General features: G+C 39.7%; 1 pseudogene; it reads left to right on the forward strand.

Annotated features, from left to right (window-relative positions):
* The window catches only part of LOC141583975 (splicing factor C9orf78 pseudogene), a 358102-nt pseudogene that overhangs the window by 259799 nt on the left and 78265 nt on the right, over positions 1-20038 (forward strand).

Below are 20038 nucleotides of genomic sequence, written 5' to 3' on the forward strand. Positions count from 1 at the left end.
TTTTCATGGCTTGTAACAGTCCCTTATTTATTTATTTGCTTATTTATGGTAGGCCTTCTCTACCTTGACACAGTTGACATTTTGGACCAGACAATGCTTTGTGGTTGGGGCCGTCCTGTGAGTTGTAGAAAGTTTCACAGCATCTTTGACCTCTACCCACTAGATGCCAGCAGCACTCCTCCCAGGCGTAACAATAAAATATGTTTCCAGACTTGGAAAAATATTCCCTGGGGAGAAGAATTACACTGGTTGAGAGGCACCGATTTGAGACCTGTGTCTTGAAGCAGGGATTGTCTATCTAGTTCTCTATCATCTCTCCCGTGGCTGGCATAGTATGTGTACACAGTATCACTAAGTAAATGTTTGTTGGCAAGTAGACTGAAGAGCTCCTACAGAGCTAAGTTTGCTGTTTTGTGGGAACTCAGAGGAAAAGTACCCCATCTCTGGTTGGAAAACACCCAGGAGAGGCAGCTTTAAGGAGCTGGCATGTGGATGAAAATGTGTAGCATGAGCAAGCTTTATCCTGGTCGTGGGTAGGCAGGGGGCATTCCAGGCAGAGGGTGTGTCCCTGCAAAAGGGGTGAAGGTAAGCTGGGATATGGGATGTTGATGCAATGTTGCAGTGGTGAGGCTGGGGGTAGGAGGACTAGCTCAGAGAGGCTGCAGGCACATTAGGATGGAGTCCTAAGGGCCTGGAAGAAGGCAGCGGCAAAGAGATAGAGTTCCACTTGAAGATGACTGATGAGTTAGAGAAAGTTACTCTAGAGTCATTAATATGCCTGATTATTCCCTTGATTTGTGCTCCTCACTGACAGATTAGTGTTTCATGAAATGCTGTTACCCCTATAGCTCATATTTCTCTGGGTTTACTTTTACTCAGCAACTATCACTTCTGATCAGTCTTACATTAATTGTGCATAGCACTGTGTTGCTTTAAATATATTATTTTGAAACATTTTGTTTTACGATTCACTTTATGGTTAGAAATTCTGTAGACAATGGTCATAAATCTTTCTTGAAAGAAAATTGAAGTTGTCTGTTTTAATTTTCTATCAATTCCCTACTGCTTGGGAAAAAATGATGAGGGACAGAAAAACACACACACACACACACACACCAAAACCCTTTTTTAAGCACTAGCAATTGCCTGTGTCTTACTTCAACTGGTGGGTTGCTGTTTTTGAGCAGAGTAGATTACTTTCAAAATGCATGTACTTGAGATTAGGGTTTGAAGATGTTTTGAATAGAAATAGCAATTTAATTTTGAGACATGACCAAAAAGGTGGCAGCATGAGATTGAAGAAATAGCACAGACTCTGAACCAGACAGATTTAGCTAGAATTCTGGCTCCTGTGCTTACTGGTTCTGTGATCCTCAGCAAGTTTCTTTCAGTCTTATTTATTTTTTATCTATACAATGGCCAGGAAGTGCAATTGGCCACCCCTCAAATTTAGTGCCATAAAAGATCAACAACAATCAGTTATTTTGCACACAATTTTTTTCTTTTGGATAAGGCTCAGTGGACATGACTTGTTTCTGCTTCTCATGGCAATGATGCAGTCATGAGGTAGGAGTTGAAAGATGCATTTCCAAGGTGGCTTCATCATCCTAGCTGGTGAGTCCATGCTGACTGTTGGCAGGAAGTTCAGTGGTGTCTGACAAATAGAATGCCTCCATGTGGCCGTCCCAGGTTGGTGGTCTCAAAGTAGTTGTGTTACTGTCGGAGGGTATCCAGGTACTTGGCATTTGAACAAAGAACTGGACAAAATGCACAAATAAAGCAATGAAAAAAAGCATAGATTTATTGAAATGAAAAAACACTCCAGAGTTTGGGAGGAGGCTTAAGTAAGTGGCTTAAGGGCCCTGGTTACAGAATTTTTTTGGTGTTTAAATACACTCTGGAAATTTCCTATTGGTTACTTGGTCTACATCCTATGTAAATGAAGTGGTGGCCTGTGATCAGTCTGATTGGTTATGGAAAGTGACCAGTCAGAGGCTGAAGTGAAGTTACAAATTTATTTCAAATGTCGGATTGGTTGCCGAAAGTGAGCAATCAGAGGCTGAAATAAAGTTCCAAAGTTATACCCCTATGCAAATAAAGACTTGGCTCACAATTAGTATGATTGGTTATGAGAGGGGACAAATCAGAGGTACTTTCAATTTTTCATCTGCCAGGCAGAAAAGATGGGATGGGGGTGGGAGGGTTGCAAAGAAAGTAGCCTCTGGTCCTTTAGTTACCTGTGCATGAAAAGTTGGGGATTTTCTTTTGATTTAATTCTGGGAAGTCAGCATGAATTGGCCTTAGGTTTCCTGCCTCCACACCCTACTCTCCTGCCTTAGTTGGACCACTTTTATGGTCTGGCTTTCTCCAGAATGAGTGTCCCAGAAAAACTTTTCAGAAGCTGTATGGCTTTCTACGACTTAACCTTAGAAGTCAAATAGCAACACTTCTAACATAGTCTTTAAAAATATAACTTTTACAATAAATTCAAAAACAGCTCGTTTCCTTCTTCTTTTTTTTTTTTTTTTTTTTTTTTTTTGAGGTGGGTGACACTCTAGTCCATGCTAGAGTGCAGTGAAGCAATCTTAGCTCACTGCAATCTCAAACTCCTGGGCTTAAATGATCCTCTCTTCTCAGCCTCCTGAGTAGCTGGGAACACAGACATGCACCACCACACCTGGCTAATTTTTTTTTTTTTTTTTTTAAGAAGGCAGTTGCTAATGATCATTAACAGAAAAGTGACTAAGTAAATCATAGTACATATCCATCATAAAAGAAACACATATAATTGAAAAGACTCACAAGCTTTTAACAGGGATTACTTTTGGGGAGTACAGCTGAGAAATTACCTTAGAACTTTAGTTTTAATTTTTAACCATGACTATATAGTGCATTCATAATAATGACCAAAATAAAAGTAAGAGATAAGCTTATATGGAAAGGAGTGCAAGAGATAGATAGAAGATAGAAAAGCAAAATATACCATTAAAAAGTAGAGACAAGGGTCACATGTTGCTCATACTGGTCTTGAACTTCTGGCCTCAAGTTCAAAGAACTTCAGTCTACCCGCCTTGGCCTCCCGAAATGCTGGGATTACAGGTGTGAGCTGCTGTGTTCAGCCAAATTCTATTTTTCTCTTTTAATTTTATTTTTTCTTTCTCATTTTTAATCTCCATTTTATAGATGAAACTGGCATCTTCCATTGATAGAAACAGTCACCGGCCTTCTTTGATTTAAGAGCTGGGATGTAGACATTACTCCCTGATGTGACTAGGGCAAGGTCACATTGCAGGAGAGCACATGAGATGAGAGATGTTGTTGGATCCTCCTTGGAAAACAAAGTCGGCCACGAGGATTATGATAAAGTACAGTGCATTATGTAGATTCTGTCCTCTAATAAATGCTTAGCAAATGGTTACTATTGCTATACCTATTAATTATGATTAAGAGTACTACTTAAATCAATTTTAAGTTAGGATTAGTTATATCTTTATTTGCAGTTAAAACTCTTTCTTCTGTACTAAAAGGCTCCTCATTCATTCTGTTATATCCAGATACTTAGAAGTCATCCCTGACATCTCCCTCTGTCTTACATCCGCTTGTTCCACACATATATTTGATTCAGCACTGAAGTCATTGAACCTGCCTTTCAGAAAGCTCACAGTCGCTTTCCTCAGCCCCCCAACCTCGATCCTAGCCTAAGATGCTGCCATCTTTGGCCTGCAATATTTGTTTCTTTGCCCCGACCTCGTCCTTTCTCCCATCAGTTCTCCACATTACAGCATCTATTGAAAAGCAAATCTGGTCCTTTAATCATGACATCATCAAACACTCCAATGGCTTCTGACTCTCATTAGGATTAAGACCAAAATATAAGAGGACCCACATGGAGGGGTCTGGCTCCCCTCTGTCTCTCAACCTCATCTTGTATGATAGTTCATCTGCAGCCCCTCGCTCCAGGCTTCTGCCAGGCTGGAACTCTTTCACTTTCTGGAACTCCTGGTTAGAACTCCACATCCTTTTTGCCACAGAGCCTTTCTACATACTGTTGCCTCAGCCTAGATGCTATTTGTCCAACTAGGCTAGTTACTCTTATTCATTGCCTTTTTGGCTTTATTACTTAACACAGGATGATGTGGACTGAGTGATCAGAAACCCAACCGAAACTGGCTTACATAAGAATATGCACTGTCTGACATACCAGTGAACCCATGGGTAGAAGAGCCATTGAGTTGGTTGTTTCAGTGGCTCAGCAATGTCACTGAATTGTTTCTATAACAAAGTTCTTTGGGTTTTTCCGTGATTTGTTCCCTACCTTACTTTCAGCCTAAAGCAGGTAATCCTCATGCTCACAATATGGCTGCTAGCAGTAGTGGAGCCAATATGTGCCCTTGTTTCCATCTTTTTCAACCATGGAATATAAATGCTTTACTTCAGTGTAATTGGACCAACATAGTTTATGTACCAAACCTATCCCCAGACTCGTAAATTGCCAGGGAAATGTCATGGTGTGGTTGACTTAGACTAATCAGAATCCACCAGTAGAGGTGGAAAAGTATTAGTGTCTCCTGAGTTACATGATAAGGTGGAGAGGAAGGACTTCTAAATAAAATCTGGGTAATATTAGGAAGGAGAGAGTGGGGAATGGATGCTTAGAGGAAGGAAACAGTGTCTACTAAAATAGCTATCTGCTTCTTCTGGGTGGCATTTGCCTTAAGTTTTATTTATTTATTTATTTATTTATCTGAGATGGAATTTCACTCATCGCTGAGGCTGGAGTGCAGTGGTGCAATCTCAGCTCACCGCAACCTCTGCCTCCTGGGTTCAAGTGATTCTTCTGCCTCAGCCTCCTAAATAGCTGGGATTACAGGCAGGCACCACCATGCCCAGCTAATTTGGTATTGTTAGTAGAGATGGGGCTTACCCATGCTTGTCAGGCTGGTCTCAAACTCCTGACCTCAGGTGATCGCCCTCCTCAGCCTCCCAAAGTGCTGGGAGGTATGAGCCACCGCACCCAGCCAAGCTGTAATTTTTAAAACATTTTAATTGTGGTAAAATTAAATGTTACATGGTAAAACACATATAGCCTGAAATTTACCATCTTAGCTGTTTTTAAGTGTACAGTGCAGTGACATTAAGTACATTCACATGATTGTGCCACTATCACCACCACCATTCATACCTATGGGATGCTGGGGTCTTGTAAAACCAAAACTCTGTATTTACTAAACAATGTTACCATTCATCCCCAGCCCCTGGTCATGACCATTTGAGCTTCTGTCTTGATGAGCTTGAGTACTCTAAACACTTGATGTAAGTGGAATCATACAGTGTCTGTCCTTTTGTGACTGACTTATTTCATTTGGCATAATGTATTCAAAGTTCATCCATGTTGTAGCATATGTCATAATGTACTTCTCTTTTAAGGCAAAATAATATTTCATTGTACGTTATACACATTCCATATACGTTATACCACATTTTCTTTGTCCTTTCATCTGTAGATAAAAACTTGGATTGCTTCTGCATTTTGGCTATTGTGAATAATGCTGCTATGGATCTAGGCTGTAATTTACAGGTATTCATGAGTGTTTACAATCTATGTTATGTTTCCCTAGGTCTCCCCATGCTGTGAGCTCCATCAGGCAAAAGCTGTAGCTTTTGTTTGTCCTCAGCACTACCTCTGTAAACCCAAGACAATTCCCAGCAGAGTGTAGACACTCAGATATTTGTTGCTGGAGTGAACAAACATTTAATTTGGGATGAATTTCAAATTACCTTACTTCTCCGTAGTCACATTTTCTTTTCTTAAAAAACCTCATAATTATGTGGAAATATATGTGAACATATAACTGGGAGCATACTCAGAAAAGAAATAAGCTTTGCTAAACCAAAATACTCTATCCAGTGGCTGTTTACCTGTTTTTGATCATTTGTGGCAATCATACATTGATTTTTGTGGTGGAGTAGTATCATATAGTTTAGGACTTTATAATGAAATTTGAGAAGATTTCTTTTTTTATTTTTTAACTCAGAATTGTGTGAAGATGATACAAGGACCAGAATGGAACTTCTACATTTTGTTTTACTTTAACTTTTCAGCAAAAGGGCCCTCTGGTTCTGATGCCAGCTCTGAGCCCTGCTCATTAGGACACTGGGAAGAAACTGTAGTCAGTTCCATGAAGAAAACCATGGGCTTGAAATGGTTTCTTCTTCACTTTGTGCCAAAGTCAGTGGTACTTTTGTCTAATGCTGTTCATTCTGTGATTGGTTAGTTTTTGAAAAATTATTATGGAAAATTTCAAACATATGAAAGAGTAGAGAAAATAGTAATAATAAATTCTCATGTACTCGTAATCCATTTCCAACAATTACCAACTTTGGACCAATATTATAATATCTGAGTCTTCATCCACTTCCTCCTTCCCCCTGGATTATTTAGGAGCAAATTCCAAACATTATATAATTTAATCGATACAAATTTTGCCAGGTATTTTATAGGTAAGTACTCTTCATGGAAATATAATGATAATACTATCTTTATATCTAAATAATTAAAAATAATTACTTAGAATAATAAAGAAATACTAAGTCAATGTTGAAATTTTCCCAATTATTTTATATTTTTAATAGGTTTTTAAAATCAGTAGCCAAATAAGTTTTATATATTGCAGTTGCTGGATGTGGCTCCAGTCTTTTAAAATCCCTTCTCCTTCCCCCTCTATTCTCTTTTAATTTCCCCTTGCAACTTACTTGTTGAAAAAAAACTACTCATTTGGCCTGTAGTCTTTCCCATACTCTGAATTTTGCTGATTGCATCCTTGTGGCATTGTTTAACATGTTCCTCTGCAACTCTGTTCCCCAAAAATTGGTAGTTAAATCTCGAAGCTTGATAGATTCAGATTGAAGTTTTTAGCAATAATTCCTCAATCTTTAGACGATGGTTTATTTTTCCATTGTGTCTAAAGGACTCTGTTTTTGTGATGATAGTAGCCATTAATGGTCATTTCTTGATCCATTATTTTACTAAAGTTCATAAAATGTTAGTTTCTAATTTTATTTTTTATTTTATTTTATTTTATTTTTTAAGCTGGAATACTTCTGTTAAGAGAACATCCCTCAGTAATCCATTGACTACCCTCAGGTTTCTACACCAAGTTTCTATACCTTGTATACAAAAGACAGAATTAATACTTATCTTTTACTTTTATTTACCAATTTTAATTTTTTTATTTTTTACTTTTTATAAATTGTACTTTAGGTTCTGGGGTACATGTGCAGATCATGCAGGATTGTTGCATAGGTACATACATGGCAAGGTGGTTTGCTGCCTTCCTCCCCCATCACCTATATCTGGCATTTCTCCCCATGTTATCCTTCCCCAACTCCCCACCCCTCACTGTCCCTCCCCTAGCCCCCCCCAACTGATCCCAGTGTGTGATGCTTCCCTCCCTGTGTCCACGTGTTCTAATTGTTCAACACCCGCCTATGAGCAATACCATGCAGTGTTTGATTTTTTGTTCTTGTGTCAGTTTGCTGAGAATGATGGTTTCCAGATTCATCCATGTCCCTAAGAAGGACACGAACTCGTCGTTTTTTATGGCCACATAGTATTTCATGGTGTATATGTGCCACATTTTCTTTATCCAGTCTATTGTTGATAGACATTGGGTTGGTTCCAGGTCTTTGCTATTGTAAACTGTGCCACAGGGAACATACGTATTCATGTGTCTTTATAATAGAACAATTTGTAATTCTTTGTGTATATATCTGGTAGTGGGATTGCTGGGTCAAATGGTATTTCTATTTCTAGGTCCTTGAGGAATCACCACACTGTCTTCCACAATGGTTTGCACTAATTTGCACTCTCACCAACAGTGTAAAAGTGTTCCTGTTTCTCCACATTTTCTCCAGCATCTGTTGTCTCCAGATTTTTTAACCTTTAAAAGTTACGAGATTTTTTTTCTAGCCTTTTCCCTTTATTCCTTTCTTTTTTCTTTCCTTCCATCTCTGACCTTCTCTCTCCTCTCTTTCTTTCTCATTGTTAGCCCATTCAAATATATTGTTAACTATATTTATAACAAAAACATTTTAATGAATTTATTAATAATCATATTTAACTACATTTAACTAATAATTTAAATGTATTTGATGGGTTTCAGTAGGATTTGTTACTTTTAAATTTCAGAGCACTTGTTTCTATTTGAAGAAAAGCTATATATACCCTCCTTGATTAACGCTTTCTTTAAATATCAATTCTCTGTCAATTGGTTTTTGTCCAGACCATCCCTGCAATATGCTAATGAATATACACATGCACAAATCTTCTGAATGAGGTTTCCAAGTAAGCAAAAACTTTTCTGATAAAAAAAGAGAGACAGATTCAGTTGATTCATGCTTTCTGCCCTTTATCTTTCTTCTTCCTAACCTGGACTGTGAATGAAGTGGCTGGAGGGGTAACAGAGATAATACCACAAAGAGGATGAATGCTTACATACTTCCTCAGATGGTGGAATAGAAATTGAATGGAACCCAGTTCCTTGATGAGTTTCTTCAAGAGCTGCTCCATCTCCAGGTTACCCAAGTTCTTGTTATATAAGAAAACCCTCTAGTTTTTTAAGCCACTACTTTAGCATTTTTGATACTTACAGCAACATGTCTTCACTAATATGTTTGTCCAAAGTCATGTTCACAATAAGTGTGAGAGCTGGGTTTCAAATTTAGGCTTCTTAATATCTAAAACCTGTGTTTTTTACTAAATAATATAGAGAACCATGGGCAAGAAATACAACTGGATACTTCTGTATCAAGAATCCCCTCATTAACTCTTTAATGACCCTCAGATGTGCTTTGTACAGAAAAGGCAGCATAAATCGTTGATTGGGAAGCCCGCTTCCCCATGTCTCAGGCTGCATAGTTCCCTGACTAAGAGCCCAGGATCAACCCAGTTATCAGCATCTTCTCAGACAGGGAATGAGATGCCTCTGGCCTCGTGTAATAAGCTGATGAAATATACAAGCTGTCTCTTGCTTCTTGTCAAGTGATTTCCAACCTTTCTATACCATAGAGGCCTTTTAAAATGAACTCTTTGCGAAGTACAACATGTTTTGAAAGATTTTTTTATCTAGAAAACTGCACTTAACAATAAATATTTAATCACTTCCCCATCTAAATTTAATCAAATGCACATATAACCTCTAATCATAGTTTCTGATCTCCATATCAGGGTTAGTTCACTGAATTCATTCTAATTTCAGTAAAAAATAAGAGTACTTTGGTTCACCTGTGTATCCTCAACATCTGTTAGTATTTTAAGGATAAGAGTAATGTCCCATAGATCTCTGGGTTGTCTTTAAAGCCTCATATGGTTCTAGGGACTCTCCTGGGGACCCAAGTTGGGCATTCCTGCTCTAGAGTTCAATGGCCCATATTCCAGGAAGCCGGGTGATTTTCCTACAACAAAAGATGTAGAAGAGGCTTCCAAGCAGATGAGGTTGATTCTGTTGTGGGTTCCTCTTAGTGCCCCATGTTACTTTTTAGTGAGGCTGACCCTGTGATAGCCCTGTTGTGCCAGGCCTATTCAGCTCCTCATCTCACACCTTCCACTTGGACTCACAGCCAGGCCTGGACCCTGAAAACCCAATCATGGAGAATGATAGAAGCCCCATCCACAAAGGTAAGCGGGATCCAGCATTGGTTGTGCTTAGGTATCCAGCCTGCCCGCTTTGTACCCTGTGGCTTGCTCTGTAGCTTCTGCCCCTATACTTTTTATGTTTATCATGTTCATGATGGTTGAGTTCTGTTGAAAAAATGCTTAGTGAGTTCCTGCCATGATCTGGCATAGCACTGGATGCTTGTCTGTGAAGATGAGTAAGGCCCCATGTTTATGATTGAGCTTCTGCCTTGATTTCTGATAATCAGGTTTTCCTCATTTAAAACTTAATGCAGAAGGATTTATGAGACATGACATAGCTCGTGCTAGCCTTCCCCTACCTTCCACTTGAATTAGATGCCTCTTGTTCTACCCCCAGCTGCTGATGGGATTCTGTTACAGCCCAGATAGATTATCAACCATCTCAACGTTGTAGATCCTGCCTTTCTGCAAAGAGGGGCCCTGTTGCCACATCCTTCCCTCCAGATTGAGAGCCTATATGTCCCTCTCCTATGTCACTGTCTCTCCCATTAGACCATACACTTCTAGAGGGCAGGGGCTGTGTTCACCTTGGCATCCCAGCACCATGCCCAGAGCGTAGTGAGTAGTAGGTGCTGGTAACTATTTGTTGAATGATGAATGGTGAGTGCTGCATGCAGAGGGGAGATGAGAAGCTAGGCACCTGAGACGTCTGGAAGTGGTGCAGCTTGGCCACTGTAGATGACCATGATGTCACCTGGGCTGGTGATATGGGATAAAGGGAAGACTGTAGACCAGATACCACCGTCATCATCAGGTTATCACGAAAGTGAGTACTAGCTAGGTGGCAGTAAGGGAAAGCCATGGTTGGGCAGAGGTCAGTGTAGTTGGAGGACCTGAGCCTCAAGAGGGAGAAGAACTTTGACATAGACAGCTGGGACTGGCAGTGGGGGCCAGCATGCTCAGAGCGACTCTGAGGAACATGGACGGACAGATTGAGAACAGGCTGTCTCCACATGAGAGGACTGCAAAGGAATCAGGTTATCAGGGAAGAGCCAGTTCTCAGTTAAGGCCAGGACATGGTGGGGAGGCTCAGGAGGAGGTTGAGGGTATGTGGTACTGGTGAACCACATGGCAAAGGTTGCAAGGACGAGCGTCTTAGGTAGATGAGACCCCAGGACGGCTGCCTGCCCCATCTCATGCATTCTCCTCCTCCACTGAGTCTCAGTTTGCCTCATGTGAGGGTTGATGATTTGGCTTTGGTTTTGTTCCAGCTTCCCGCATCTTCTCTGTGTCCTGACTTTGACCACAAGCTTCGTCCTTGACAACTGCCTCATCTCTGGTCCTGGACTCCTAGCAGCTCTCCCTCCTCTGAGGAAACCAGACCTGAGCAGGCAGCTCCTGCAGCTTTCCACCTCGACTTATCTCCCCAGCCAGAACTTTTGCTTAATTTGCTTACTGACATTTCCACACTGATATGCGGGGACTCATCAATCAAGTTCCAAGAGTACGCATGACTCACTTGCGTTTGAAGAGTATGCGGAGGAGGGAGGAAAAAAATGAGAGAGAGAGGATTTTAGTCATGTAAGTCATGAAAGAGCCTCCCAGGCTGGCTTTGGTTTTGTTTGTTTTAGAAAATGACTGGAGGCCATAATGTTTGAACTTTTTTATTGTGAAGTCTGCTGAGAATTCAAGCAGGGCCAACTTCCGGAGACTTCTCTTTCTTCAGTTCCTGAGACAGAAAGAATGGGTCTGAATCTTATTAAGCAGATCCACAGGACTTGGATTGAAAGAAATACAAAAACACAATTTTGTCTTCAAGCCTGAGAAGGAAAAATAACTTCAGAGTGAGCCAGGCATATTTTGGAATTCCTTCAGCATCTACACAGCAAGACCTACGCAGGATAAGATTGTAAAAGTTTGTGTGTGCGTGTGTTTTTATGTGTGTGTGTGACTATGTGGTCCTCTCTGGCTGGCAAACTAGTTCCAAAATGTGCACAAGGAGACAATGTCTTTGCTATCAAACTGACTAGTATCAAATAACCTTTAAAAATGCTTTAAATAGCCTTTAAAGATGGAGCTTACTTTTTATGAAATTGACACATTTGCTCACCCCTGGTTCCTACCAGGAAAGTGCTTTCTTCCACTAGCATATGAATCCTACACATACTCAATGTGTGGCTAGGATCTACTCTTTTTCTTCCAGCTCACAAAGCATTCTCTCTCTCTTCAGAACCCCCATATCCCTTATCATCTGTGCCACTTAATCAAACATAGGTTGCTATAGCAAAGTACGGTAAATTGGGGACTTATAAACAACAGAAACTTATTTCTCACAGTTCTGGAGGCTGGAAGTCTCAAATCAGGGTGCCAGCATGGTCAGGTTATGGTGAGGGTTATTTTTTTTTTTTTCAGGTTGCAGAGGCTTGTCTTCACATAGCAGAAAGAGAGAGGATTTTATCATCACCCAGAGGGTAAGGATTTCAACATATAAATTATAATAAACAGTCTATTTTCAGGTTGCTTCTGGCTTCCTCAAGCCTGACTTTCCTCATAGCTGTGATTTTCTTCATATTGCTTTCCCTTAAACACAAGTCAGGTCTGTCCTTTAATTTTCTATAGTGCGGTTTATAAAACACTATTGAAGGCTTGTGGAATGAGAAAGAAATTGACAATGCCTGCAAGTATTACCAGATACAGTTGCTCCTAGCATCCTTAGCTCTTGCCTGTCTCCCAATTGTGATGCGCAGCATAGTGTCTGTATGGTTTGGCTGTGTCCCCACGCAAAATCTCATCTGAAATTATGATCCCCATAGTCCCCATGTGCAAAGGGCAAGACCAGGTGGAGGTAATTGGATCATGGGGCTGTTTCTCCATGCTTTTCTTGTGATAGTGAGTGAATCTCATGAGATCTGATGGTTTTATAAGCATCTGGCATTTCCCCCTGCTTGCACTCACTTTATCCTGCTGCTCTGTGAAGAAGGTGCCTGCTTCTTCTTTGCCATGATTGTAAGTGTCCTGAGGCCTACCCAGCCATGTGGAATGGTGAGTCAATTAAACCTCTTTCCTTTATAAATTACCCAGTCTCAGGCATTTCTTCACAGCAGTGTGAAAACAGACTAATAACAGCAATTGTAGAGAGAGTGGTCTAACTAGGTGCAATTTTCCTACCCTAGATTCAGGCCCTTGGCTCTCTGGAGAACTTAAGAGAGAATAACCAGGATTCCCTCTGAATCCTGGGCTGGGCTGGCCACCCAGAAACAGATCTTACAGGCGTGACTGAACTGTTATTGTTTGAAGTCTCTCTGTTTCAAAAGGGGCTCTTTGCATCTGTCTAATTAAAATGCCCTGTAAGTGTTTTTCCCTAAACAACGCCTCTCTATGTCCTCATAGAGGAATCTGATCCTCCTTGGAAGAAACAAAAGAATTGTTGGCAGCTTTCAAATGTCAGGGGCATGCTTCTAGCTGTCAAGATTTCAAAAACATGTGTCCATATAGTTGTAGCTAGATCATCCCAGAGCACATTAACTATCTTCTTCTCTCATCTGTATACAGCTATTAACATTTTGTATTAATGTGGTTCACTTCTTAAAACTGATGATCCAGTATTGGTATAATTATGAACTGAAATCTGTAGTTTCCATAAAGGTTAATTTTTTGTGTTGTACAGTTCTATGGACTTTGACCAATGGATATTTTCAACTATCCACCATTACAGTATACAGAACAATTTCATTGCCCTAAAATTCCCCTGTGCTCCACTTCTTCCTTGCTCCTAAATTCTGAAACTCCTAACAACCATTGATTTATCTGCTATCCGTATAGTTTTATCTTTTCCAGAATGTAATAGAGTTGTAATCATACAGCCTTTTCTGACTCATTTCTTTTACCTAACAATATACTTTTGAGGTTCTTCCATGTCTTTTCATGGCTTGATAGCTCATTTACTTTTATCACTGAATAATATTCCATTGCATGGATGTACCATTGTTTATTCATTTGCCTATTGGAGACAACTTGCATGCTTCTAGTTTTTGGTAATTATAAATAAAGCTGCTATACACATTCATGTACAAGGTTTTGTGTGGACATAAGCTTTCAGATCATTTGGGTAAATACCCAGGAAACATGAGTTCTGGATTATATAGTAAAAGAATATCTCTAGTTTTGTAAAAAACTGCCAAATTGTCTTCCAAAGTGTCTATACCATTTTGCATTTCCACCAGCAATAAATAGCAATAAATGAGAGTTCATATTACTCCACATTCTTAATTGCATTTGATATTTTAAATTTTAGCTGTTCTTATAAATGTATAATAGGATCTTATATGGTTGATCCTACTGTTTTAATTTGTAAATCCCTAATATGCTTACTAAAGGTTTGTTTATTTGTTATTCGTACATATTATTTGGTGATGTGTCTGTTCAGATCTTTTACCCATTCTTTACATTGCGTAGTTCAAAGGTTATGAGTTCAAAACCAGCCTGGCCAAGATGGTGAAACCCCATCTCTACTAAAAAATACAAAAATTAACTGGGTGTGGTGGCAGGCCCCTTGTAATCCTGGTTACTCAGGAGGCTGAGGCAGAGAGTTGCTTGAACCCAGGAGGTAGAGGTTGCAGTGAGCCAAGATAGTGCTACTGCACTCCAGCCTGGGTGACAGAGTGAGGCTCTATCTCCAAAAAAAAAAAAAAAAAAAAAAAAAAAAGGTTGTTTGTTTTCTCATTCTTAAGATTTAAGGGTTCTTTGTATATTTTTAGCTACAAGGCATTTATCAGATGTGTGTTCTGTAAATATTTTCTCTCAATCTGTAGCTCATATTTCCATTCTCTTAACAATATCTTTTGCAAAGCAGAAGTTTTAAATTTTAATTAAGTCCAATTTGTTCATTTTTTTCTTTTATGGATTGTGCTGCACATGTTGTATCTAAAAAGTCATCACCAAACTCGAGGTCACCTCAGTATTTTTCTTTGTTATCTTCTTAGTTTTGTACTTTCTTTAGATCTATGACTCATTTAGAGTTAATTTCTGTAAAAGGTATAAGGTCTGTGATTTATGTATTTATTTTTACATGTAGATGTCCACTTGTTGCAGCAACATTTGTTGAAAAGATCACCTTTTTTTTTTTATTGAATCACTGTTGCTCTTTTGTCAAAGATCAGTTGACTCTATTTGTTTGGGCCTATTTCTCGGCTATCCATTCTGTTTCATTCACCTGTTTGTGAATTCTTTTCCCAAAACACTAATGTCTTGATTGCTGTAGGTTTATAAAGTAAGTCTTAAAGTTGGGTAGTGCCAGTCCTCTGACTTTGTTCTTCTTCAGTGTATTGTGGGCTATTCTGAATCTTTTGCCTTTCCATATAGTTTAAAATCAGTTTCTCAATATCCACAAAATAATTTGATGAAATTTTTATTAGGACTGTGTTGAATTTGTTGGCCAAGTTGAGAAGAATTGACATCTGAACAATATTGAGTCCTTCTATCCATGACCATGGATTATCTTTCCAGTTATATATGTCTATGATTCCTTCTGTCAGAATTTTACAGTTTTCTTTATATATATCTTGTGCATATTTTGTTACTTTCATACCCAAGAATTTTAGTTTTTTGGGTGCTAATTTAAATGGTGTTGTGTCTATAATTTCAAATTCCAATTTATCATTGCTGTCATATGGATTTATTTATTCCTGTCAGAAAAAAAAACAACCCTCCACACAAGCTTAAATTGCCTTAGTGCAAATAACACCTCACTGGAGACTGAAGGTTAATTGTTCTCCAAAGTCTTGATTCCTTCAGTCCCATCAGGAGTTTATTTATCCTATGCTTAACTATTGCCTATGATGAACCTTTCACTCTTTCTCAAGATAATGCATTGTCTGTAGGACAACTTTGTTTTTTAGATGTTTTTGCCTTATACCAGATTTAATTATAAATCAACAAAGATAGATGTGTCCCAAGTAAACCATTAATCTGCATCCTTTTATCTCCTTTGAATAAACATTAAGTCAGGGCTCTCCCAGCACTGGAGAAGCAGGGGAGACTGGTGTGATGTGGGGTCCTGTGTGCTGAGCTATTATACAGTAAGGTACTAACTACAAGCCAAACACCTGACTTCAGGTCTGAATTTGTCACTCATTAGCTGAGTAACTTTGGGTAAGCTCCATCATTTTCCCATTTCTTGATGTTTAGAAATGGGAAAATTAATACCTTCAAAGGACTGTTGTAAGAAAGAAGCAAGATAGTGACCATGAAAGCAGTTTTAAACCAAACTTCTCAGTGGAAGCGTATTTTTTTTAATTGCATTTTAGGTTTTGGGGTACATGTGAAGAACATGCAAGATTGTTGCATAGGTACACACATGGCAGTGTGGTTTGCTGCCTTCTTTTAACTCATTATCCTCTACTTCACAGTCACCACTCAGAACCATAAACTCTCAAATGCACAGAATAAGAAGGGCAGAGAGGGAAGGGCAGAGAGTGAAGTGGAGTTGACATGCTCAAAACCCAGAAGACAATATTTCCCAACTTTAAGTGTCACCACTGAAGAAAACTTAAACATGATCTAATTTAACCACTTTGTTTCATAGATGAGAAAACTGAGCCTTGATGAGGGAAGCAAATTGCCCAAATTCATGAGCGTGGCTTTTTAATTTCCGAACTAAGAAAGAATCCAGTCTGACTCTCAGACCAGTGCTTTTTCTCCTTGCTCACATGATTAAAGAAATGCCTGCATGTTCCATTCCAGGTTGTGCCTCTTACCATACCTTTCCTTGATCATGGAACATATGGCTTTCCACACCAAAGCTCTCATTGTAAAAAATTGGGAAATGGATTACATGATAGGTAGCCCTTCCCCACAAAAAATAACCAGCTGCTAATCTCTGAGAGAGAAGCATTCTTTCAGGCTCAAGCAACCCAATAGGAGCAAAGGCCCTCACCTTGAACATTAATTTCTACTGGTTAAAAAAAGAAAATTTTACTTAGATGGGCAAAGCAGGATTTTTTAGTTATGATTGTGGGATAAGAGAAACAAATGCTTTACATAAACCAGAATTCAAATGTTCTCCTGATAATAAATAAAAGGTTTTTCTTGAAGGGAAGGGCTAGGTTCCACATATAGTAGACATTTACTTTATATTTCTCACAGCCCAGTGTTGTAGACTCCTGCATTTCTAAACATCTACCTCCAAGAGCTGTGCAACCCTGGGCTTCATGTCTATGATTTTACCATCTCTATAATAGTGGTGATAATGATATGTACCCGTAGATTAAATGAGAAGGCGCCTACGAAGCCCACAGCATAGTGCTTTGTAGAGCGTGAGGTATGGTGCCATAGTGAATCTTGAAATGGGGGTTTGTGAGCTCACAGACCGCAGGCTCTAGAGTCAGAGCCTGTGGAATTATGGGTAAGTGTAGCAGATGCCGTTGGTTGCTTTCCTAGAGACATCAGTTCTCCCCTCTTCCTTCTTCCTCAAACATGTTCTTGTATCTGTTTTCTCCTTGCCATGTGCTGCTTTGGGAGGGATTATGCACATTTTCCAGGCCCTAGGGTGGGTCCTGATTGGGGATCCTGGTGGTCTGCATTCCCCTGGATAGTGATTAGCTTAGGTTTGGGCATGTGATGTAATTTTGGCCAGTAAGATCTAAGAAGTTGGCTAGGGGACTTTCAGGAAAGGGTTTCCAGCTCCTCAAATAAGACATTGCTGTGAGTGGAATTTCATCCTCCCCCAGAATATGTTCAATCCCACCCTCCAGCACCTGTGAATATGACCTTTACAGGTGTAGTTGAGTTAAGGTAAGGTTATACCAGAGTAAGGTGTAGCCTAAATCCATTAGGATTAATATCCTTATGAGAGCAGAGACAGAAGGACATACATGCAGAGATAAAGCAACTGCAAAGAGATTGGAGTGAGGCATTTACAATGTAAGAAACATCAAGGATTGCTGGTGACCTCCAGAGCCTAAGAAAAGGCAAGGAGTACCCTTCTCTAGAGGTATCAGAGGGATCATGGCCCCATTGACACCTTGATTTCAGACTCTCAGCTTCCAGAACCATGAGAAAATAAACGTATGTTGCTTTAGGTCATCCAGTTTGTCCAGTTTATGGCACTTTGTTATGGCAGCCCTAGGAAACTAATGCAGGCACGAAGAAAATAGGTGCCCTTGGTCTCTCCGTTTGGATTTTTAATGTCTTGATGAAGCTCTTGAAACCTCTATAGCTCTGTTACAGCTCTGCTGACCCAGGTTGAAGACTATGGTGACTCTCTGGGGCTGGCAGGATGAAAGGCTGAAAATAACCCAGGTGTGAAGTCACTGAATTCATCAGTACTGAAGCTGTCTCCCGCTGTTCTTCCTGTGGTGTCTGATAATGCATCTCTCTCATTGTTCAAGCCATGCTGAGTTGACTTTTCCGTTACTTGCAGACAAAATAATTCTAACTGATTCAGAAAGTTATTCACTCTGTCCCTCATTTCCTCATCTGTAACATAACAGTGCTGTAGTACCTATTCCATAGGCTTTTAGTGACAAACAAATAAAATAGAGAGGAATCCAGATATTTTTCTCTTTATCTGATTTTTGTTACAGTGTATGATAAATTCAATACCTGTCAGCTACCATTATTATTATTCTGTTTCTTCAGATTTAACATATAGTGAACATTCAGTAAACATTTACTTTTGAACGAATGAACGAATGAGGTTACTTTAATGCAAAAGGGAATATAGAGACACTAATAAGGACACAGCAAATTGCAATGAGAGATGGAAAGATTTATCCTAGACCCTGGCTTCAAATCAAGACCCCACATGGCCTGGGTCAGGTTGGTGAGGACTCACTCCTAGCAAGTCTGGATTTTTATTCAGGGAGCCTTGAATTTAAAAATACCTATCGGAGTTTGCAGATAATCTAGGATGTGGGGTAGGTGGGAAGAAGTGAGGCTCAGAAACTGCCTTCCAAAGCCCCCCAGGGTGAGGCTTCAGCCAGGGTACACAAGGATTAAGGAAAAAGAAGTCAGAAGCTTTGTTACATCTCAGAGTTAAGGAAAAGGGCTTTCATTTTGCCTGAGGGAGAGCAACTGACTGTTTCTCCCAAAGACCTTGTTTGAAATTAAGGTCTTGGAACACTGGATTCAATTAACTACCGGTTTAAGAACCTTGGGGAATCTAACTTGCCATGTGCTTTATTTTCCCTTACAAATCACCTTCTGTTTCTTTGCCTTCATATTTCTGCTACATATAGAGAATTCTGTACTCAGGACTGGGTCAAGACCAGCTTCCTTTTCCTGAGTTAAAAATGAGGAATACTGGGTACACTTTGCCTTCAGCATCAATTTTACTGTCACCTTGGCCTACAATAAAGATCTTGAGAAACACACATATGCACACACACACACACACACACAAACACACACGTACGTGACTCCAGTCTGGGATTATGCAAGGTCAGAGATGGATTAGACAAAATCTTTTTCCTAAGGAATTGACAGCCTAGTGGAAGGAGAGAGACAGATAAATTGATAAATGCCTCATTATTGGTAGACACCATAAAATAATCATAGTATTTATTAAATCATGTTCAGCCTAAAGCCGCCTCCTTACATATTTTAAGTTCAGCCTAAGGTTTTCTCTGTACATCGTGAGCTATAACAAGCGGAAGTGTAAACAAATGGTAGCCTACACTTGTGCCAATCACCGAGTTTTGGCCAATCAAATGTAGCCAACGGTTGCAATTGTGTTCAAATAAGGCAAACACTGAGCTGCAAGCAATCCAGCTGTTTCTCAAACTTACTTCCATTTTCTGCAGCCACTTTCCTTTTTCTGTCCATAAATCTTCCACCACATGGCTGCACTGGAGTCTCTGAGCCTACTCCTGCTTGGAAGGCTGCCTGATTTGTGAATCATTCCTTGCTCAATTAAACTCCTCTACATTTAATTCAGCAGACATTTTTCTTTTGACATGCTGAAGTCCACATGAAAACTGGAGAACACTGAAGGGAGGCTTGGTGAGGAACTGGATGGAGTCAGGACAGGCTCCACAGAGAGGTGGTGCCTCATTCTGCTAAATCCTGTGTTGAGAGCAGGAGTTTGTCAGGTGCAGGTCTGGATAAAAATACATGCTAGTTGGGACTTAACTGAGGTTCTACTCTCTGAGGGGCACAAAATATCTCTACAGCAAACTAGAATGAGGTTCCGGTTGGCCTAGGGTTCTACTTCTGGTTCCTATTGTGCTTGGAGGAATGCACCTTGTTTTCCCTCTTATTTTTTGAGTATAACAGAATCCTTATGTAGTATGTACAAACAATTAGAAGTTCTATTTACTAGTCATAAACACATCTTTCATCTTTAATACGCTGTGTAGCTTTTGACCTTTGAAACAGTATTAAGAAGTGGGAGGTAAGCACATTTGG

The sequence above is a fragment of the Saimiri boliviensis genome, chromosome 3 (genome assembly GCF_048565385.1).
Source record: "Saimiri boliviensis isolate mSaiBol1 chromosome 3, mSaiBol1.pri, whole genome shotgun sequence".
NCBI classification, from domain to species: domain Eukaryota; kingdom Metazoa; phylum Chordata; class Mammalia; order Primates; family Cebidae; genus Saimiri; species Saimiri boliviensis.